This window comes from Scyliorhinus torazame, chromosome 12 (assembly GCF_047496885.1).
Source record: "Scyliorhinus torazame isolate Kashiwa2021f chromosome 12, sScyTor2.1, whole genome shotgun sequence".
Taxonomy (NCBI): domain Eukaryota; kingdom Metazoa; phylum Chordata; class Chondrichthyes; order Carcharhiniformes; family Scyliorhinidae; genus Scyliorhinus; species Scyliorhinus torazame.
The window spans coordinates 165,992,807-166,016,661 of record NC_092718.1 but is presented as its reverse complement, the minus strand read 5'-3'; positions in this window follow the sequence as shown (position 1 = coordinate 166,016,661).

Sequence of the window (23,855 nt, the reverse complement as noted above, 5' to 3'; positions counted from 1 at the left end):
ATAGCACAGGGGTGTATTTGAAAAATGGGCTGAAAGGGATAGGTCAGTTTAAACAATGCTCTACTTCAGGGATTAAACTTGCCTGGTCAATTCCAAACAACACATGATCAAATGGTTAAATTAAAATAGATGAAAATTAAATAAAGGGACAGCACAGTGGCGCAGTGGTTAGCATAACTGCCTCATGGCGTTGAGGTCCCAGGTTCGATTCCGGCTCTGGGTCACTGTCCGTGTGGAGTTTGCACATTCTCCCCGTGTTTGCGTGGGTCTCACCCCCACAATCCAAAGATGTGCAGGGTAGATGGATTGGTCACACTAAATTGCTCCTTAATTGGAAAAAGTGAATTGGGTACACTAAATTTGAAAAAAAAAATTAAATTAAGGATAAATATGATGAATAATTACTTGTATTTATTTCACTTCTCCGCCAGACCCATCAGGTGCATAAATATTTGATGGAAGGTCAGGCAGTTGAATTTGTCTCAGCCCTGTTAATGCCACATTCAAGTTCCAGCTTTGAAGGATGTTGGGCTAAATTCTCTGCCCCTCGGCGTCAGGATCTCGTAATCGCGATCGAACGAAGAGTCGGGCATCCGGCCAAAATCAAGGTTCCCGCTGGGCGCCGATCTGATCGCTGGGTTTCACGCCCGCGTGCCAGTGGAAGGATGTCAATGGATGCAATTCAGCTTTCAAAAAACTGTTCTGGTGTATCAGCATTTCTTTCTCCGATTCCAAGCCATTTCCACGCTGTTTATTAAAGACTTCCAATGCTTGAAGTTAATCCAGTTTTAATTGAAGACCTACATTTGTTGAATATGTTTGTCCAGTACAAGACTGCTCTCTAAACCTGGGTCATGTGATTCTTTGCATCACAGTGTGGGCAGTACTAAACCCAGTCCCACATTAACTCTTCCAGTGCCAGACCCTTATTCTAGCCCAGCTAGCAAAGGCACAAGAGCAGTGATTCCAACTCCCATTTCCGCTCTTAGTATGAGGAAAACTCTCACCATCACGCTGCCCCTGATTGTGACAATCTTGAGGATGAAAATAAGTACCAGCCATTTGCCACACTTTACATTTTTACATTTCAACCTACCTTAACTCTCTGTGACAAGGCACTTTATAATCCCATGTTCAATTACACTTAGACAAATTCATCCATTCTTCTATTTGGCAGATGCTGGGTGTTTGTCCCTGTGGATTTTGCCACATTAATATTGCAAGGTACTTAGATACATAGAAGATAGGAGCAGGAGGAGTCCTTTTGCCCCTTCGAGCCTGCTCCACCATTCATCACGATCATGGCTGATCATCCAACTCAATAGTCTAATCCTGCTTTCTCCCCATAGCCTTTGTCCCATTCTCCCCAAGTGCTATATCCAGCCGCCTCTTGAATATATTCAAAGTTTTAGCATCAACTACTTCCTGTGGTAATGAATTCCACAGGCTCACCACTCTTTGTGTGAGGAAATGTCTCCTTATCTCTGTCCGAAATGGTTTACCCTGAATCCTCAGGCTGTGACCCCTGGTTCTGGACACACCCATCATTGGTAACATCTTCCCTGCATCTACCCCGTCTAGTCGTTAGAAGTATATAAGTCTCTAGGAGATCCCTGTGGTGGTATGTATTAGGGGTATTACAGTACCCTGTGATGCTGAGAGGCTATTGGTGGATTGACGCTGGGTCCCGATTGGATCAGCCGCCTACTGGCTCCACCCAGTAAGGCGGAGTATAAGAGCCCGGGTTCTCCCAGCAGCCGCATTCTGTAACTGTGCTGCTGGGGAACAAGTCTGCGTAATAAAGCCATCGATTGACTCCATCTCTTCTCGTCTCGTGAGTGATTGATCATGCTACAATTTATTACGCAGACTTAAAGGACAAGGAGCTCCGAATCACTCCGGAGTGTCTGCGAATCAGCCCCCACGCGGCAAACTCAGCGGCAGCTTTTAAACACTGACTAGCATGTTTCGAAGGATACCTCCGAACGGCCAACTGCGTGACTACAGAAGACCAGAAAACGCAAGTCCTGCATTCCAGGGTGAGCATAGAAATCTACACTCTCCCAGAGGACGCGGAGGATTTCCAGTCGACGCTCGCCATGCTGATGGGAATCTATGTTCGGCCCGTCAACCAGGTCTACGCACGCCACCAGCTCGCGACGAGCTGGCAGATCCCCAGGGAATCGCTGGACGAATTCTACAGTGCGTTGTTGATACTGGGGAGAAACTGCAACTGCCCATCAGTTTCGGCTAATTAACATACGGAACTACTAGTTCGGGTTGCCTCCGTAGCAGGTATGCTCCCTTCCCAAATTCGCCAGTGATTGCTGGGGAGAGACGCACTCGGCCTCAAGGAGGCACGGGCACTCGCTGCCTCGCTCGATGTGGTGTCACAGAACGCCCGTGCCTACGCCCCCGACCGCGCGGCTGCCCCTTGGGCATCGTGGACCCCCGCCACAAACGACCCCCCCCAATCAATCCATGTGTGGCGAACGGGCACCACCATTTTGGGTCCCTGACTCCATGCGGGAGGGTCCTGGACACCATATATCCCCGACCGCGCGGCTGCCCCCCGACACCCCCCCGCAGGCCTGTGCTGCCAGAGCGCCAGCCCACACGGAGAGGCCCCGATGCTACTTTTGCAGGCAAACAAAACACCCCAAGCTGCGCTGCCCAGCCCGCTCAGCACTCTGCAAAGGGTGCGGCAAAAAAGGGCAATTTATAGAAGCGTGCCAGGCCCGGGGGGTCGCCGCAGAGAACCAGGACCCCAAACTCAACCCCCCCCAACGATCCATGTGCGGCCAACGGGCGCTGCCATTTTGGGTCCAGGACTCCATACGCCCACGACCGACCCCCCCCCCCAATCAATCCATGTGTGGCGAACAGGCACCACCATTTTGGGTCCCTGACTCCATGCGGGAGGGTCCTGGACACCATATATCCCCGACCGCGCGGCTGCCCCTTGGGCACCATGGACCCCCACCACGACTGACCCCCCCGGCACCCCCCCCCCCAACGATCCATGTGCAGCCAACGGACGCTGCCATTTTGGGTCCCGGACTCCATGCGGGAGGGTGGGGCGCCGCCATCTTGGGTCCCGAACTGCATGCGGGAGGGAGGGGCGCCGCCATCTCGGGTCCCGGACTCCATGCGGGAAGGATGGGCGCCGCCATTTTGTGCTCCCCCGGCCACGTGCAATCAATGGGCGGCGCCATCTTGTCCACCCCCGACTGTGTGCGACCCCTGGACGCCGCCATCTTGGCTGACAGCCAAGGACCCCGCAATGGACGACTTCACGGGGCCTGAAGAAAACGCCCCGATGCAGCAACAGCGACTGGCTTCGGTGACCCTGGACCAGTCGCGGCCCCGAACGCTCCAAATGGCAAAAGCGACGGTACTCGTCAACGGGTACGAGACGCCCAATCTGATCGACTCTGGGAGCACGGAGAGTTTTATACACCCCGATACGGTAAGACGCTGTTCCCTTCCGATCCACCCGAGTAATCAAAAGATTTTCCTGGCAGCAGGATCCCATTCCGTAGAGATCAAAAGGTTCTGCATCGCGAACCTCACGGTGCAGGGGAGGGAGTTCAAGAACTACCGACTTTACGTCCTCCCCCACCTCTGCGCTGCCACACTCCTGGGGTTGGATTTTCAGTGCAATCTCCAGAGTTTAACGTTCTAATTCGGCGGCCCTATACCCCCACTCACTATATGCGGCCTCGCGACCCTCAAGGTCGACCCGCCTTCCCTGTTTGCGAACCTCACCCCGGATTGCAAACCAGTCGCCACTAGGAGCAGATGGTACAGCGCCCAGGACCGAACCTTTATCCGGTCGGAAGTCCAGCGGCTGCTGCGGGAAGGCATAATCCTGGCCAGCAATAGTCCCTGGAGAGCTCAGGTGGTAGTTGTAAAGACCAGGGAGAAGCAGAGGATGGTCATAGACTATAGTCAAACTATCAATAGGTACACACAGCTGGATGCGTACCCTCTCCCCAGCATATCCGACATGGTCAACCGGATTGCACAGTACAAGGTTTTTTCCACGGTGGACCTTAAGTCCGCATATCACCAGCTCCCCATCCGCCCGAGTGACCGCAAATACACTGCCTTTGAAGCAGATGGGCGGCACTTTAATTTCGTAAGGGTTCCATTCGGCGTCACTAACGGAGTCTCGGTCTTCCAATGGGAGATGGACGAATGGTTGACCGGTACGGTTTGCGGGCTACGTTCCCGTACCTCGATAACGTCACCATCTGCGGCCACGATCAGCAGGACCACGACGGCAACCTCTGAAAATTCCTCCAGACCGCAAACGCCCTGAATCTCACGTACAACAGGAAAAAATGCGTGTTTAGCACCGACCGTCTAGTCATCCTTGGCTACGTAGTGCGAAATGGAGTTATAGGCCCCGACCCTGAACGAGTATTACGCCCAGTGGGTCCCCACTACACGGACAAGGCCCGTCCGCTAATCCAGTCCACGGTCTTTCCCCTGTCGATAGAGGCCCGCCAGGCCTTCAGCCGCATCAAGGCGGATATCGCAAAGGCCACGATGCACGCGATCGACGAATCACTCCCCTTCCAAGTCGAGAGCGATGCGTCCGACGTAGCTCTGGCGGCCACCCTCAACCAAGCGGGCAGACCCGTCGCCTTCTTTTCACGCACCCTCCACGCTTCAGATATCCGCCACTCCTCAGTGGAAAAGGAGGCCCAGGTTGTGCTTCGAGTCCGAGGAGATAGTAGAGGTGCTAAATGAATATTTTTCGTCAGTATTCACACAGGAAAAAGACAATGTTGTTGAGGAGAATACTGAGATTCAGGCTACTAGACTAGAAGGGCTTGAGGTTCATAATGAGGAGGTGTTAACAATTCTGGAAAGTGTGAAAATAGATAAGCCCCATGGGCCGGATGGGATTTATCCTAGGATTCTCTGGGAAGCTAGTGAGGAGATTGCTGAGCCTTTGGCTTTGATATTTAAGTCATCTTTGTCTAAAGGAATAGTGCCAGAAGACTGGAGGATAGTAGATGTTGTCCCCTTGTTCAAGAAGGGGAGTAGAGACAACCCCGGTGACTATAGACCAGTGAGCCTTACTTCTGCTGTGGGCAAAATCTTGGAAAGGTTTATAAGAGATATCCAGATGTATAATCATCTGGAAAGGAATAATTTGATTAGACATAGTCAACACGGTTTTGTGAAGGGTAGGTCGTGCCCCACAAACCTTATTGAGGTCTTTGAGAAGGTGACCAAACAGGTGGATGAGGGTAAAGCAGTTGATGTGGTGTATATGGATTTCAGTAAAGTGTTTGATAAGGTTCCCCACGGTAGGCTACTGCAGAAAATATGGAAGCATGGGATTCAGGGAGATTTAGCAGTTTGGATCAGAAATTGGCTAGCTGGAAGAAGACAAAGGGTGGTGGTTGATGGGAAGTGTTTAGACTGGAGTCCAGTTACTAGTGGTGTACCACAAGGATCTGTTTTGGGGCCACTGCTGTTTGTCATTTTTATAAATGACCTGGAGGAGGGCGTAGAAGGATGGGTGAGTAAATTTGCAGATGACACTAAAGTCGGTGGAGTTGTGGACAGTGCGGAAGGATGTTGCAGTTACAGAGGGACATAGATAAGCTGCAGCGCTAGGCTGAGAGGTGGCAAATGCAGTTTAATGCAGAAAAGTGTGAGGTGATTCATTTTGGAAGGAATAACAGGAAGACAGAGTACTTGGCTAATGGTAAGATTCTTGGCAGTGTGGATGAGCAGAGAGATCTCGGTGTCCATGTACAAAGTTGAGAGGGTTGTTAAAAAGGCGTACAGTGTGTTAGCTTTTATTGGTAGAGGGATTGAGTTTCAGAGCCATGAGGGCAAGTTGTAGCTGTACAAAACTCTGGTGCGGCCGCATTTGGAGTATTGCGTACAATTCTAGTCGCCGCATTACAGGAAGGATGTGAAAGCATTGGAAAGGGTGCAGAGGAGATTTACCAGAATGTTGCCTGGTATGGAAGGAAGATCTTATGAGGAAAGGCTGAGGGACTTGAGGCTGTTTTAGTTAGAGAGAAGAAGGTTAAGAGGTGACTTAATTGAGGCATACAAGATGATCAGAGGATTGGATAGGGTGGACAGTGAGAGCCTTTTTCCTCGGATGGTGATGTCTAGCACGAGGGGACATAGCTTTAAATTGAGGGGATATAGATATAAGACAGATGTCAGAGGTAGGTTCTTTTCTCAGAGAGTAGTAAGGGCGTGGAATGCCCTGCCTGCAACAGTAGTGGATTCGCCAACACTGAGGGCATTCAAAAGTTCATTGGATAGACATATGGACGATAAGGGAATAGTGTAGATGGGCTTTAGAGTGGTTTCACAGGTCGGCGCAACATCGAGGGCGGAAGAGCCTGTACTGCGCTGTAATGTTCTATGTTCTATACTGGAAGGTGTGCGACATTGGAGGCATTACCTGGCCGGTAGGAGATTCACTCTCCTCACTGACCAACGGTCAGTTGCCTTCATGTTCGATAATGCACAGCGGGGCAAGATCAAGAACGACAAGATCTTGCGGTGGAGGATCGAACTCTCCACCTATAACTATGAGATCTTGTATCGTTCCGGAAAGCTGAACGAGCCTTCCGATGCCCTATCCCGTGGCACATGTGCCAATGCACAAGTGGACCATCTCCAAACCCTCCATGAGGACCTCTGCCACCCGGGGGTCACTCGGTTCTATCACTTCGTAAAGACCCGCAACCTGCCCTACTCCATCGAGGAGATCAGGACCGCCACCAGGAACTGCCAAATCTGCGCAGAGTGCAAGCCGTATTTCTACAGGCCAGATAAAGCACACCTGATAAAGGCTTCCCATCACTTTGAGCGCCTCAGTCTGGACTTCAAAGGCCCCCTCCCCTCCACCGACCACAACACGTACTCCTGGTTTCCTTTTGCCATCCCCTGCCCCGACATGACCGTGGCCACGGTCATTAAAGCCCTCTGCACCACCTTTACACTGTTCAGTTGCCCCGCCTACATCCATAGCGATAGGGGGTCCTCCTTCATGAGCGACGAACTGCGTCAATTCCTGCTCGGCAACGGCATTGCCTCGAGCAGGACGACCAGCTACAACCCCCGGGGGAACGGTCAGGTAGAGAGGGAGAACGGAAATGTCTGGAAGACCGTCCTGCTGGCCCTACGGTCCAGAGGTCTCCCAGTTTCCCGCTGGCAGGAAGTCCTCCCGGACGCCCTCCACTCCATCCGGTCGCTGCTTTCTACAACAACAAATCAAACACCTCACGAACGCCTCCTGGTCTTCCCTAGGAAGTCCTCCTCCGGAACGTCACTTCCGACCTGCCTGGCAGCCCCGGGACCCATCCTGCTCCGAAAACATGTGCGGACGCACAAATCGGACCCGTTGGTCGAGAGGGTTCAACTCCTCCACGCGAACCCCGACGGCCGACAGGACACGGTCTCCCTGCGGAACCTGGCGCCCACCAGAGCTCCACACAACCCTCCCTCCCACCGGCGCACCCCACAGCTGCCCCCTCCAGAGCTCCACCCCCCCCAACACCAATCACCCCCTCCCTCCCACCGGCGCACCCCACAGCCGCCCCCTTCCCGGGTGGATCGGTCCTCCCCCCAGTCGCGACTAGGGGTAGTGGAGCAGGAAGAGGCATCGCTACGCTCCCAGAGACGATGGAGCCAGCGCCTGCATCACCACCGGGGCTGAGAAGATCAGCGAGGACGACCAGGGCACCCATTCGACTCATCGAATCCGCATAACAAAGCAAGAAATGCCTCTGTAAATAATTCAGTTGCCCAGTAAAAGTGGCATTGTAAATAGTACTGATAGTTTGATATCAGAACATAGCCGTCGTGTTAGCGGCATCCTAGGTACCGACTCTGTAAACCCCTACCACCGCCGGGTTCTTTTTTTAACAAGGGGTGAATGTGGTGGTATGTATTAGGGGTATTATGGTACCCTGTGATGCCGAGAGGATATTGGTGGATAGACGCTGTGTCCCGATTGGGTAAGCCGCTGACTGGCTCCACCCAGTAAGGCGGAGTATAAGAGCCCGGGTTCTCCCAGCAGCCGCATTCTGTAACTGTGCTGCTGGGGAACAAGTCTATGTAATAAAGCCATCGATTGACTCCATCTCTTCTCGTCTCGTGAGTGATTGATCGTGCTACAATCCCCCCTCATTCTTCTGAACTCCAGCGAGAACAATCCCAACCTAGTCAATCTCTCCTCATATGACAGTCCTGTCATCCCTGGAATCAGTCTGGTAAACCTTCGCTGCATTCCCTCGAGAGCAAGAACATCCTTCCTCAGGTCTCGCCGGCAGTGCACTCCCGCACCTGAGTTTCTTGGAGGCGTGGGGTGGTTTCAATGGGAAATCCCATTGAAAGCGGTGGGAGTAGAGAATCCTGCCGCCAGCAAAACGGCGTGGCCAAATTCTCCACCTTCATTAGCAGCGGTAGTGGGGCGAACTCGCAACTGTGAATCCGGGCCTCTGTGTCCTGCTCACAAAACTGCACACAATACTCCAAGTGTGGCGTCACCAAGGCACTGTACAATTGCAGCAACACATCCCTGCTTCTATACGCGAAACCTCTTGCAATGAAGGCCAACATACCATTAGAGTTCTTTACCGCCTCCTGCACCTGCATGCTTACCTTCAGCGAATGGTGCACAAGAACACCCATGCCCCGCTGCACACTCCCCTCTCCCAATTTCCAATCATTCAGATAGTAATCTGCCTTCCTGTTTTTGCTTCCAAAATGAACAACCTCACACTTATCCAAATTATACTGCATCTGCCATTGGTTTGCCCACTCGCCCAACCTGTCCAGATCTTGCTGTAAGATCCCTGCATTCTCGTCACAATTCACCCTCCCACCTAATTTGGTATCATCTGCAAACTTTGAGATGTTACATTTTGTTCATCATCCAAATCATTTATATTGTGAATAGCTGGGGTTCCAACGCCAATCCCTGTGGTATCCCACTGGTTACTCCCTGTCAATTTGTAAAGGACCCATTAATCCCCTATAGCGCACAATGACTTACGAGAGAGACGAGTAGAGATGAAGTCGATGAGGCTTTATTAAGCGAGACTTGTCCCCAGCAGTACAGCAACAGAATGGAGCGGCGGGGAGAAGTTCGGGTTCTAATACTCCGCCTTCAGGGCGGAGCTAGGAGTCAACAGCCAACCAGGACCCGGGATCTGTCAGCCAATAGCATCACGGCTTCACAGTCCCACATGACCCCTAATACATACTACCACATTCACCCCTTGTTAAAAATGAACCCGGCGGGGTGGTGGTTCGCATGGTGGTAGGGGATTACAAGGCTGGTCCTGGGAGGAACATTTCGGGCATGTCATTACGGTTTTAGCCCTACACTGGGCTATGTACAAGGTTTGTGAAACTATTTACAATATTAGTAAGAGAAATAAAAATTTTTTCTTACAGTCCAACAACATTCTTGGTGTCACGCCGATGCCACAAGTCGAGCGGGCGGTCTGGTCTTCCTCGTCGATCGTCTCAGCCCCGGTGGTGGTGCAGGTGCTTGTTCCGGCGTTGTCGTCTCCGGGAGCGTTTCGGTGTTTGTTCCTGTTTCACTCCTGGGCGAACACGGGAGGAGGACCGATCCTCCCGGGAAGGGGGCGGTCGCGGGGTGCGCCGGTGGCAGGGAGGGGACGATCAGTGTCGGGGGGGTGTGTGTGTTGCCGGCGGGCGCCAGGTCTCGCAGGGAGACCGTGTCCTGTCGGCCGTTGGGGTACGCCACGTAGGCGTACTGCGGGTTCGCGTGGAGGAGGTGAACCCTCTCGACCAACGGGTCCGACTTGTGCGCCCGCACATGTTTCCGGAGCAAGATGGGTCCTGGGGCCGCCAGCCAGGTCGGCAGCGACGTTCCGGAGGAGGACTTCCTGGGGAAGACAAGGAGGCGCTCATGAGGCGTTTGGTTAGTGGTGGTATACAGCAGCGACCGGATGGAGTGGAGAGCGTCCGGGAGGACCTCCTGCCACCGGGAAACTGGGAGATCCCTGGACCGTAGGGCCAGTAGGACGGTCTTCCAGACCGTGCCGTTCTCCCTCACTACTTGCCCGTTCCCCCGGGGGTTGTAGCTGGTCATCCTGCTCGAGGCTATACCCTTGCTGAGCAGGAACTGGCGCAGCTCGTCACTCATGAAGGAGGACCCCCTGTCGCTATGGATATTTGCAGGGCAACCGAACAGTGTGAATATGGTGCTAAGGGCTTTAATGACTGTGGCCGCTGTCATGTTGGGGCAGGGGATGGCGAAGGGGAAACGGGAGTACTCGTCCACCACGTTCAGGAAGTAGGTGTTGCGGTCGGTGGAGGGGAGGGGCCCTTTGAAATCCAGACTGAGGCGTTCAAAGGGGCGGGAAGCCTTGATCAGGTGCGCTCTATCTGGCCTGAAAAAGTGCGGTTTGCACTCCGCGCAGATGTGGCAGTTCCTGGTGACTGTACGGACCTCCTCCACAGAGTAGGGGAGTGTAGCGCACAAAGACTCCGTGAGACGAATAGAGTGAAGTCGATGAGGCTTTATTAAGCGTGTCTGTTCCCCCGCAGCTCGATAGTAGAATGGCCTGCGGGGGAGGACTCCGGCTTCTTATACTCTGCCTTCAGGGCGGAGCTAGAGGTCAACGGCCAACCAGGACCCGGGATCTGTCAGCCAATTACATTAGGGCTTCCAGTCCCACATGACCCCTAATACATACTACCACATTCACCCCTTGTCAAAAATGAACCCGGCGGGGTGATGCTTCGTATGGTGGCAAGGGTTTACAGGGCTGGTCCTGGGAGGAAAACATTCACATGGCAATACAGTATTGTACAATTTTGTCCTGTTTCAACTATTTACAGAAGGTATCGGGAGAAAAGCAAAATGTTCTTGTGAAAAGTCCATATATTGATTTAGATCGACGCCACGAGTCGGTCGGGCGGTCTGGTCGTCCGTGTCGATCGCCTCGGCCTCGGTGGTGGTGGTGGTGCTTGTACCGGTGTTGTCGTCTCCGGGAGCCTTACGGTTTCAGCTTGGGCTTTATTCTTGGTCGGGCCTGAGGGGAGGGGAACCGATCCTCCTGGGAAGGGGGCGGTCGCGGGGTGCGGCGGTGGCAGGAAGGGGGGGGGTTGGGTGAATGGTGTAGGGGGGGGGTGTGTGTTGCCGGCGGGCGCCAGATCCCGCAGGGAGACCGTGTCCTGTCGGCCGTCGGGGTACTCCACATAAGCGAACTGTGGGTTCGCGTGGAGGAGTTGAACCCTTTTGACCAACGGGTCCGCCTTGTGTGCCCGCACATGCTTTCGGAGCAAGATGGGTCCTGGGGCCGCCAGCCAGGTCGGCATCGATGTTCCAGAGGAGGACCTCCTAGGGAAGACAAGGAGACGCTCATGAGGCGTTTGATTAGTGCTCGTACATAATAGCGACCGGATGGCGTGGAGCGCGTCCGGGAGGACCTCCTGCCACCGTGAAACTGGGAGGTCTCTGGACCGTAGGGCCAGTAGGACGGTCTTCCAGACCGTGCCATTCTCCCTCTCTACTTGCCTGTTCCCCCGGGGGTTGTAGCTGGTCGTCCTGCTTGAGGCTATGCCCTTGCTGAGCAGGAACTGGCGCAGCTCGTCACTCATGAAAGAGGACCCCCTGTCGCTGTGGACGTATGCAGGGCAACCGAACAGTTTGAAGATGGTGTTCAGGGCTTTAATGACTGTGGCCGCGGTCATGTCAGAGCAGGGAATGGCGAATGGGAAGCGGGAGTATTCGTCCACCACATTAAGAAAGTATGTGTTGCGGTCGGTGGAGGGGAGGGGCCCTTTGAAATCGAGACTAAGGCGTTCAAAGGGGCGGGAAGCCTTAATCAGGTGCGCACCATCCGGCCTGAAAAAATGCGGTTTGCATTCCGCGTAGATGTGGCAGATCCTTGTGACTGTACGGACCTCCTCTAAAGAGTATGGGAGATTGCGGGACTTGATAAAGTGGAAAAACCGAGTGACCCCCGGGTGGCAGAGGTCCTCGTGGAGGGTTTGGAGGCGGTTAATTTGTGCGTTGGCACATGTGCCGCGGGATAGGGCATCGGACGGCTCGTTCAGCTTTCCGGGACGATACAAAATCTCGTAGTTGAAGGTGGAGAGCTCGATCCTCCACCTTAAGATCTTGTCGTTTTTGATTTTGCCCCGCAGTGCATTATCGAACATGAAGGCTACCGACCGTTGGTTGGTGAGGAGAGTGAATCTCCTGCCGGCCAGGTAATGCCTCCAATGTCGCACAGCTTCAACTATGGCTTGGGATTCCTTTTCCACTGAGGAGTGGCGGGTTTCTGAGGCGTGGAGGGTCCGGGAGAAAAAGGCCACGGGTCTGCCCGCTTGGTTAAGGGTGGCCGCTAGAGCTACGTTGGAGGCGTCGCTCTCGACCTGGAAGGGGAGGGACTCGTCGATGGCGCGCATCGTGGCCTTTGCGATATCCGCTTTGATGCAGCTGAAGGCCTGGCAAGCCTCTGTCGACAGAGGGAAGGTCGTGGTCTGTATTAGGGGGCGGGCCTTGTCTGCGTACTGGGGGACCCACTGGGCGTAGTATGAAAAAAACCCCAGGCAGCGTTTCAGGGCTTTTGGGCAGTGCGGGAGGGGAAATTCCATGAGGGCGCGCATACGTTCGGGGTCGGGGCCTATTACCCCATTGCGCGCTACGTAGCCCAGAATGGCTAGCCGGTTGGTGCTAAAAACGCACTTGTCATCGTTGTACGTGAGGTTCAAGGCTTTGGCGGTCTGGAGGAATTTTTGGAGGTTGGCGTCGTGGTCCTGCTGGTCGTGGCCGCAGATGGTTACATTGTCGAGATACGGGAACGTGGCCCACAACCCATGTTGATCAACCATTCGGTCCATCTCCCGTTGGAAGACCGAGACCCCGTTTGTGACGCCAAATGGGACCCTTAGGAAATGGTATAATCGTCCGTCTGCCTCGAAGGCTGTGTACTTGCGGTCACTTGGGCGGATGGGGAGCTGGCGGTAGGCGGACTTGAGGTCCACGGTGGAGAACACCTTATACTGGGCAATCCGATTTACCATGTCTGATATGCGGGGGGAGAGGGTACACATCTATCTGTTGATGGTCTGGCTATAGTCTATGACCATCCTTTGCTTTTCCCCGGTCTTTACTACTACCATCTGTGCTCTCCAGGGACTATTGCTGGCCTGGATTATGCCTTCCTTCAGCAACCGCTAGACTTCAGACCGAATAAATATCCGGTCCTGGGCGCTGTACCGTCTGCTCCTCGTGGCGACGGGTTTGCAATCCGGGGTGAGGTTTGCAAACAAGGACGGCGGTTCAACCTTGAGAGTTGCGAGGCTGCAGATAGTGAGTGGGGGTATTGGGCCGCCGAATTGAAATGTTAGGCTCTGCAGGTTACACTGGAAATCTAATCCCAGTAATGTGGGCGCGCAGAGTTGGGGAAGGACGTAGAGCCTGTAGTTTTTAAACTCCCTCCCTTGCATCGTTAGGTTCGCGATGCAGAACCCTTTGATCTCTACGGATTGGGATCCTGCAGCTAGGGAAATCTTTTGCGTACTTGGATGGATGGTCAGAAAACAGCGTCTTACCGTGTCGGGGTGAATGAAACTTTCGGTGCTCCCGGAGTCGATCAGGCATGGTGTCTCGTGTCCGTTGATCAGCACCGTTGTTGTCGTCATCTGGAGCGTCCGGGGCCGTGATTGATCCAGCGTCACCGAGGCCAGTCATGGTCGTAGTGTCTCGGCGTCTTCTTCGGACCCCGTGGAGCCGTCGATGCTGGGGTCCTTTGTTGTCATCCAAGATGGCGGCGTCCATGAATCGCACGCGGCCGGGGGTGGACAAAATGGCCACCCCCATGGATCGCACGTGGTCGGGGGTGGACAAAATGGCCGCCCCCATGAATCGCACGTTGCTGGGGAGTCACAAGATGGCGGCGCCCATCCTCCCCTCGTGGTGGCCGGGACCCAAAATGGCGGCGCCCGCGGGTCGCACATGGGGCGCTGGGGGGGGTAGGGGAGCATTTGGGATGCGCAGGGCTTGTTCTTCTCCGGGGATTGCGGCGACCCCCCGGGACCGGCACACAGCCGCGTAATGGCCCTTCTTGCCGCAGCTTTTGCAAACAGCTGCGCGGGCCGGGCAGCGCTGCCGGGGGTGTTTCGCTTGCCCGCAGAAATAGCAGCGGGCCCCCCCGGGATGATCTGGCGCTTTAACCGCGCAAGCCTGTGAGGGAGGGGGGGGGGGTTTGTCGCGACGGGGGTCCACGGAGCCCAAGGGGCTGCCGCGCGGTCGGGGCCGTAGGCGCGGGCGTTTTGCGAGGCCACATCTAGGGAAGCTGCAATGGTCCGTGCCTCTGAGAGCCCTAGCGACTCTTTTTCTAAAAGTCTTTGGCTGATTTGGGGAGAGTTCATACCTGCCACAAACGCATCGCGAATTAGCATGTCCGTGTGTTCAATCGCATTCACCGGCGGGCAGCTGCAGCCCCGTCCCAAAATTAGCAGCGCGGCGTAGAATTCCTCTAACGATTCTCCGGGACTTTGTCGTCTCGTTGCGAGTTGGTAGTGTGCGTAGACGTGGTTCACGGGGCGAACGTAGATGCTCTTCAGTACTGCGAGCGCCGTCGGGAAATCCTCTGCGTCTTCTATGAGAGGGTAAATTTCCGGGCTTACCCTCGAATGCAGGACCTGCAGTTTCTGGTCTTCTGTGATCCGGCCGGGGGCCGTTCGGAGGTAGCCTTCAAAACAAGCTTGCCAGTGTTTAAAGACTGCTGCCGAGTTCGCTGCGTGGGGGCTGATCCGCAGGCATTCGGGGCGATCCGGAGCTTCATAGTCCTTTAAGCTCGCTTAATAAATTGTAGCGCACAATGACTTACGAGAGAGACGAGTAGAGATGAAGTCGATGAGGCTTTATTAAGCGAGACTTGTCCCCAGCAGTTCAACAACAGAATGGAGCGGCGGGGAGAAGCCCGTGTTCTTATACTCCGCCTTCAGGGCAGAGCTAGGAGTCAACAGCCAACCAGGACCCGGGATCTGTCAGCCAATAGCATCACGGCTTCACAGTCCCACATGACCCCTAATACATACTACCACATCCCCATTCTTTGTTTCCTCTCTGCCAACCAGTTTTCTATCCACTGTATATTCCATTGAATTGCAGCGTAGTGTATAATAGCTGGCAGGGGAGGTCTTATGGCACAATGGATAATGTCCCTGCCTCTGAGTCAGAGGCCCCGGTTTCAGTCACATTCCAAGTCTTGATGGCCAAGGAAGGTGTGTTCATAATGTGGCCCAACAGACAAGCATGGTCCATTATCATGCATCGACACAGAAGTCCATGGTCACTAATGCCCTTTCAGGGCGTGGTACCTGAAGAGAGAAAGATAGATAATAGCTTGCACAGACTTAAAAACTGCATCAGCAACAATCCGGCCATGCAATGGTCCTGATCAGGTGACTGAAGTAAATGTATGCAGGCCAAAAATAGGATCAGGCACCCATTTTCCATCTCCAGAGGAACATTGAAAAGCATCTCCTGAGGCAGTGTTTGCTTGTACTGGCAACAGTTAGAGCACTTCATTTCTGTTGTAGGGCAAGCACCGAGGGTCAAGGCTGCTGCAACTTAACGGAACCACTAGCACATTTTCAGATGCACGTGAAACCCTCTCTCACTAAACTCAAGCAAAATATTTGTTCGGCTTTCCACAACAGTTTAATTAGTGCCCGAGGATGGTGCACATTCTGCCGAGTTAATTCACATGGCCACAGCGTAAAAATATGTTTTGTCGATTACAGTGTATTACAATTTAAAGCTACGAATGAGTTTTTAAAAATATGCGTTGAAAATTATGATGACAAACTAATGTCAATTTTCTCGACAGTCGCCTGATTTGTGGCATGAGAGCAGCCCAGCACTCAGCAAAACAAAGCATGTGGAGCTTCTCCCAGTCCCAAGCAGAAGGAGCCATTTTTACCTGGATTGCGGGACCCTGGTTTCTAACCACACTGCACTCACAGCCCAATTTTATTCATCTCAGAAATCCAGGAAGAGATCCCAAAAATGTCAAACTGTATTGAAGGGCCTTATATTACACACAAACCACAGGCGGTATTTTCCCAAAATGTGGCAGCGTTCAGGTTGAGACTGAAAACCGACATGTGTCTCTCCAGACGCACAGCCGAGTTCTCAGGCCAGATTTTCTGATGCTCTGTGCACAGAGAATCTTGCGGCCTTGTTTATGCTGTCATTTGGCAGGGCGGGGCCTGATAGATCCGGCAAGTCCGGAGCCACAAAGATCGGGTGCCATCTCTAAGGCTGCAGATAAACTCCCCACAACCTCCTCACGTCCATGGAAGACCCCTCTGCCCCCATTCCACCCCCCACCCCCCCAATTCCCACAAACGTCATGGTGACCAACCCCTACCATCATGCAAGTATCAGGCCACTCTCCCTCTTACAGGCATCCGCCCTCCCACACATAAGGGGACCCGACCTGTGTGGAGTTCACCAAATCGCCCACCCCTGGCACTGCCAGGATAGCACTACTAGATTGGCACCGCCAGGTGGCACTGCCAGGTTGACATGGCCGGGGTGATACTCCCATGGTGCCATTGCCAGGGGAAGTGCCAGCATGTGCAGGGTCAGTTCCAGAGGCCAGTGCATGTCCCTTTCCCTTCTGGGGGCACCAAGCTATTCCCGTTTTACACCCCTGAGGAATGAATATTCGATGCGGGGGCGATCAAATGGCTGGGAAGCCTATCAATGATATTTAAATGTATAAAAAATTATTGAAATTAGGTTCCGACGAGGGGCAGGGAAAATGGGGAAATGAGATCTCACCGGCGAGAATCTCATTTCCCGACTCTAGTGGGACTTTGGGTCTGCATTGCCATTCATGCTCATGTGGGGTCAAAATTCCGCCCCATATGTCGAATGTTTCTGCGCCACAGAGAAGTGGAACTCCTGAACATCGATTCTGCAGCATAAGTAGAGGGGAGATAGGAGATGAGCAATTTTATCTGGCATCTTTTGGCATCTGGCAATTTTATCAGGATCATACATGGTAAATGACCACCTTGGTGTGTTATTGGGACAGTCAATATTTATGGAAGCACCCTCATGTCTCAGACAGCAGGAAAGAAAGGATATGGAAATAACTGAAACAAACTTCATTGTTTTGCAAATTTTTCTCTGTTCATTGAAGCCTACTAAATTCAAATGTGGCAGCTTAAAGGTGATTTTAAACCAATATTTGACTCAAACATTTGCAATACATACAAAGATTAGTAACACACACAAACATTAATGACACACAAACATGAGTAATGCATACAAAGGTTAGCAACACAAACATCAATAAATAAATAACATGCAAACATTAGAAATGCATACAAACATTAGTATCACACACACATCAATAAAAGACCAATATTGGCAATACATGCAAACATTAGTAACACACAAAAACAAAACACACTGTGATGATTGTCATTTTAAGACCAGCCTTACTGAGTAAGGGTTACGTGGTCTGAATAACCAGTCAACACCTAGCATGTGGAATCTCCCTAGGGGGACGAGTTTTCCTAGTTAGAAAGAATGTACAATGCACCTCAGAGCGAAGCACTGAGCAAGGCCAACTCCACTTCCTCCTGCAGTTTAAAGTGGTGCACAGAACACACCTAACCAGAACCCGAATGAACAGGTTCTTACTGGAGGATGAGGACAAGTGTGAACCCAGGGAAACATCAGGAGGGGACACGGAAAGAGACTGAGGAGGGGGCCCCAACAAAGCCACAGGGACAAAAGTAATGGAATTGTACACATGAACCGTCTCGCTCACCTATTGTACAGTGTACAAATGTAAAAATTCAACAAAAGTATTTTTAAGTAAAATAAAAAGGACAGTGAGGGGGGAGAGGGAAGGGGTTAGGGGGGTAGGGTCTTGGGGGGTTATCTCCACAATTTGGCTTTTGTAAATTGTACCTGGTTGACACAGGCTTGTTTATTTTATATTGTATAAAATGAAAAACCTCAATAAAAACATTTTCAAAAGAAACCCCCAAAAATAATGTACAATGGACTAGCTTGCAGCATGCACTTTGTAAATAAAATCATTCATTCAACTTAAGGGGCCTCTGGGAGTACATCTTTACACACATACAAATATTAATAATATGCATCAACATTAATAATTCAGACAAACATTAACAATATGTACAAAGATTAGCAACGCACAAAAGCATCAATAACACACTCAAAGATTAATAACACAAACATTAACACACAGGCATTAACAGCACACACAAATATCATCAACACGCAAAAACATTAATAACACACAGAAACATTGCCAAAGAACAATGACAAAAATTAATGTATTCCAAAGTAAGGGCACAAAGAATTTGACCATCATCCTATTGTATCAGGCAATGGGATTCTGTGGGAGAACCTCTCTGGCTACATCGAGGTCAGCTTGAAACCCATCGTACAAGGAATGCCCAGCTTCTGTCGCAACACTAAAGACTTCCTACAGAAACTCAGCACCCATGGGCCAGGTGAACCAGGAACATTCCTCATCACAATGGACGTCTCGGCACTCTATATTAGCATCCCTCATGACGACGGCATTGCTGCAACAGCCTCAGTACTCAACACCAACAGCTGCCAATCTCCAGATGCAATTCTACAACTCATCCGCTTCATCCTGGATCACAACGTCTTCACCTTCGACATCAAGTTCTTCATCCAGACACACGGAACAGCCATGGGGACCAAATCCGCATCTCAATACGGCAACATCTTCATGCACAAGTTCGAACAAGACCTCGTCACTGCACAGGACTTCAACCAACGTTGTACACTAAATATATTGATGACATTTTTTTCCTTTGGACCCATGGCGAAGAATCACTGAAACAACTACACGATGATATCAATAAGTTCCATCCCACCATCAGACTCACCATTGACTACTCTCCAGAATTGGCTGCATTCTTGGACACACGCATCTCCAGCAAAGGTGGTCACCTCAGCACTTCGCTTTACCACAAGCCCACGGATAATCTCATGATGCTCCACTTCTCCAGCTTTCACCCAAAACACATTAAAGAAGCCATCCCCTATGGACAAGTCCTCCGTATACACAGGATCTGCTCAGACGAGGAGGAACATAACAGACATTTACAGACGTTGAAAGATGCCCTCCTAAGAACGGGATATGGCGCTTGATTCATCGATCAACAGTTCCAACGGGTCATAGCAAAAAACCGCACCAACCTCCTCAGAAGACAAACACAGGACACAACTGACAGAATACCCTTCGTCGTCCAGTACTTCTCCAGAGCGGAGAGACTACGACATCTTCTTCACAGCCTTCAACACGTCATCGAAAGAGGAACATCTTGCCAAGCCACCCTCCACTACTTGCCTTCAAACAACGGCGCAAACTCAAACTGACCATTGTTTGCAGCAAACTACCCAGCCTTCAGAACAGCGACCACGACACCACACAACCCTGTCATGGCAATCTCTGCAAGACGTGCCAGATCATCGACATAGATACCACCATTACACGTGAGAACATCACCCACCAGGTATGGGGTACATACTAGTGCAACTCAGCCAATGTTGTCTACCTCATACGCTGCATGAAAGGATGTCCCGAGGCATGGTACATTGGCGAGACCATGCAGGCACTACGACAACAGATGAAAGGACATCGCACAACAATTGCCAGGCAGGAATGTTCCCTTCCAGTCAGGGAACACTTCAGCAGTCAAGGGCATTCAGCCTCTGACCTTCGGGTAAGCGTTCTCCAAGGCGGCCTTCAGGACGCACGACAACGCAGAATCACCGAGCAGAAACTGATAGCCAAGTTCCGCATGCATGAGTACGGCCTCAACCGGGATCTTGGATTCATGTTACATTTAACCACCCACCATCTGGCCTGGGCTTGCAAAATCCTACCAACTTTCCTTGCTTGAGACAATTCACGCCTCTTTAACCTGTGATTATCTCTCGCTCCAGTTGCAGCGTCTGGACCTGTAAAGACTTAATTACCTGCAAAGACTCGTATTCAAAGTATCATCTTGCATCATTGGCTTTGTCGATATATGCTGTGTTTGTGTAACCTACCTCTTCACTCACCTGATGAAGGAGCTACGCTCTGAAAGCTCGTGATTCCAAATAAACCAAATTAATCTGGTGTTGGAAGACTTCTTACTGTGCCCACCACAGTCCAATGTCAGCATCTCCACATCACATCTTCCAACAAGTTAGGATAGGAAGCTATGTGCAGTTTTTCTCTTTCCATTATTTATATTCAGTGATATAGGCAGGGGAAGGGGGAAGTCTCATAGTACAAGGTGCCTCTCACGTTGAAAAGTATTGAAGTGGTGGAGAGGAGTAAGTGATGATTATATAATAATAATAATAATAATCGCTTATTGTCACAAGTAGGCTTCAATGAAGGACTGTGAAAAGCCCCTATATGATCCCATCCATGGTTATTAAAAGCCTGGGAATGTAATTGGAAAGAGATAATTGAGGGGCGAAGATATTCCATAGTTTTGAGAAAGATGAGTCAAAACAGGTGAGTTATTGGGGATTCAACAGGTTCGGCAATGGTGGAAAGTAAAGACCAGGCAGGAAATCAAAATTAGTGAAACAAAATAGCACTTCGACAGGAACACTAACCCCCGCAAAGTGACAAAACGGAGAGGTAGATGTGCGGCTGGACTCTCCAGAAACGGGGCTAAATGTTGACACCATTGTGATAACCTGTGGAGTTTCATGACGGCGTCTTCGGGCCCCCAGGTGGAGCTATTCAATGGCCCACAAGGGGCTAGCACGGGCGGAACATGAAGCGCCCGAGGAAACGGCCGTTGATACGCCGGTTGCATCATTGGCGTGACACCGCGGTTCTCATAACCATTCTCCCCCCCACACACCTAGCGTCGCAGGCAAGATGGCCGCCAGAAGAGCGGCGCCGCGATTTAGGGACGGCGAGTTGGACATCCTCCTGGACGCCGTGGGGGAGAGGAGGCTGGTGTTGTACCCCGGGCCGGGACGCATCACAGCAGGCGCCAGCGTTCGGCGTGCCTGAGCGGAGGTGGCGGACACCGTCAGCGCCGTTGGATGGTGGCTAGGACCTCAGACCAGTGCCGAAAAAAGCTCCACAACCTCTTTGGGGCAGCCAGGGTGAGTACCCAGCACCTTGCCGCTGGCACTAACCCCCCACCCACATGTGACTCGCACCCCCCACCCCAAGGGGACGCTCCCACCCCCACACTGACCCACATGGATGCACTAATCCATGCCAGCTGCAATGGTCGGGTGCTCTGTGCACTGATGCCATCAGAGGCCCTACCACTGGGCTGCATGTGTCGGACTGTCTAACACTGTTGCTGTTTGTGTTTGCCCCCACCACCCCAGGAGAAGTCCACGCATAACTGCCGGGAGCAGGGGAAGACCGGAGGAGGACCACCAGTACTGCGTCCCCATACCATTCCCGAAGAGAGGGCACTGGACATTGTTGGCGGACCGGAGGAGCAGTAGTCGCCGATGCGGAGGTCGGAGGCTCGCCATCAAGTCAGAACCCCCTGCCTGTATGCAGCCCCTCACAACAGATGTGTGCCCACATCACTCACCCCCACCCCCTCACCCCACCCCCAAAACCCTACCCCCTCACCCCACACCCTCACCACCGCACGCCTCACTCCCGTCCGTCTGCCTAACCATACATGCTGTCATGTGTTTTGCAGGACCAGCTGGCGATGGTCCCGGCCCATCTGGCGCCCCACGCCCCCAGCCAGTGCCAAGGCCGGTGCCCCCAAGGGACCCAAGCATCGATGGGGAGGGCAGCCCTCCGCCCGAGACGAACCAGGACGCCACGACCCAAGGGACAGAAACACATGGGACAGGCACACAGCACACCACGAGACAGGGGACCAACGCACAGGGGATCGACACACAGCACACCATGACACAGGGGACCGACACACAGGGGACCGACACACAGGGGATCGACACACAGCACACCATGACACAGGGGACCGACACACAGGGGACCGACACACAGGGGACCGATACACAGCACACCATGAGACAGGGAACTAACACACAGGGGACCGACACACAGCACATCATGAGACAGGGGACCAACACACAGGGGACCGACACACAGCACACCATGACACAGGGGACCGACACCCAGGGGACCGACACACAGCACACCACGACACAGGGGACCGACACACAGCACACCACGACACAGGAGACCAACACACAGGGGACCAACACACAGCACACCACGACACAGGGGACCAACACACAGCGCACCACGACACAGGGGACCAACACACAGGGGACCGACACACAGCACACCACGACACAGGGGACCGACACACAGCACACCACGACACAGGGGACCGACACACAGCGCACCACGACACAGGAGACCAACACACAGGGAACCAACACACAGCACACCACGACACAGGGGACCAACACACAGGGGACTGACACACAGGAAACCACAACATAGGGGACCAACACACAGGGGAAAGACACGCAGCACAACTCGACACAGGAGACCGACGCACAGCACACCACGACACGGGGAACGACACACAGGGCACCACGACACAGGGGACCAACACACAGGGCACCGACACACAGCACACCACAACACAGGGGACCAAAACACAGCACAGCATGATTCAGGGGACCGACACACAGCACACCACGACACAGGGCCCAATACACAGGGGACCAACATACAGCACACCACGACACAGGGGACCGACACACAGCACACCACAATGCAGGGGACCGACACACAGCACACCACGACACAGGGCCCAATACACAGGGGACCAACACACAGCACACCACGACACAGGGGACAGACACACAGTGGACCGAAACAAAGCACACCATGACACAGGAGACAACACACAGGGGACCGACACACAGGAAACCACAACATAGGGGACCAACACCCAGGGGACAGACAGACAGCACAATCCGACATAGGGGATCCTGGACTTCGGGTCTGATGATGACATAGACATTCCGTCACTGCTGTACCACACCTGTAGAGTGGGCTGTGTGCACCCCATACCACAATCTATTAAAAGTTGTGGGTAAGGTGAACTCCATGATACACTTTGGGGTTCTCTAAACCCTGGCCCATAACACTAACCATACATGCTGTCTTGTGTCTGGCAGGACCAGCAGGCGATGGTTCAGGCACATCTGGTGCCCCCCCGCCCCCAGCCAGTGCCAGGGATGGTGCCCCCTAGGGACCCAAGCACCGCCAGGGAGGCAGCTGTGACAACAGCCCTCTGCCCTCGACAAGTCAGGATACCATGACACAAGGGACAGAAACACAGGGGACAGGCACACAGGAAACTACAACACAGGGGACGGACACACAGGGGACGGACACACAGGAAACCACAACATAGGGGACCAACACACAGGGGGCCGACACACAGTACACCACAATGCAGGGGACTGACACACAGCGCACCACGACACAGGGCCCAACACACAGGGGACCAACACACAGCACACCACGACACAGGGGACAAACACACAGTGTGTAGCGCACAAAGGCTGGGGTGGTCCAAGATGGCGGCGCCCTTCCTCCCCTCGTGGTGGCCGGGACCCAAAATGGCGGCGCCTGCGGGTCGCACGTGGGGTGCTGGGGGGGTTGGGGAGCGTTAGGAACGCGCAGGGCTCCCTCTTCTCTGGGGACAGCGGTGGCCGGGACCAAAAGCGGTAGCGCCGGCGTGTCATACATGGGGCGCGGGGTGGGGGGGTTGGGGAGCGTAAACGGCGTGCAGGGCTCCCT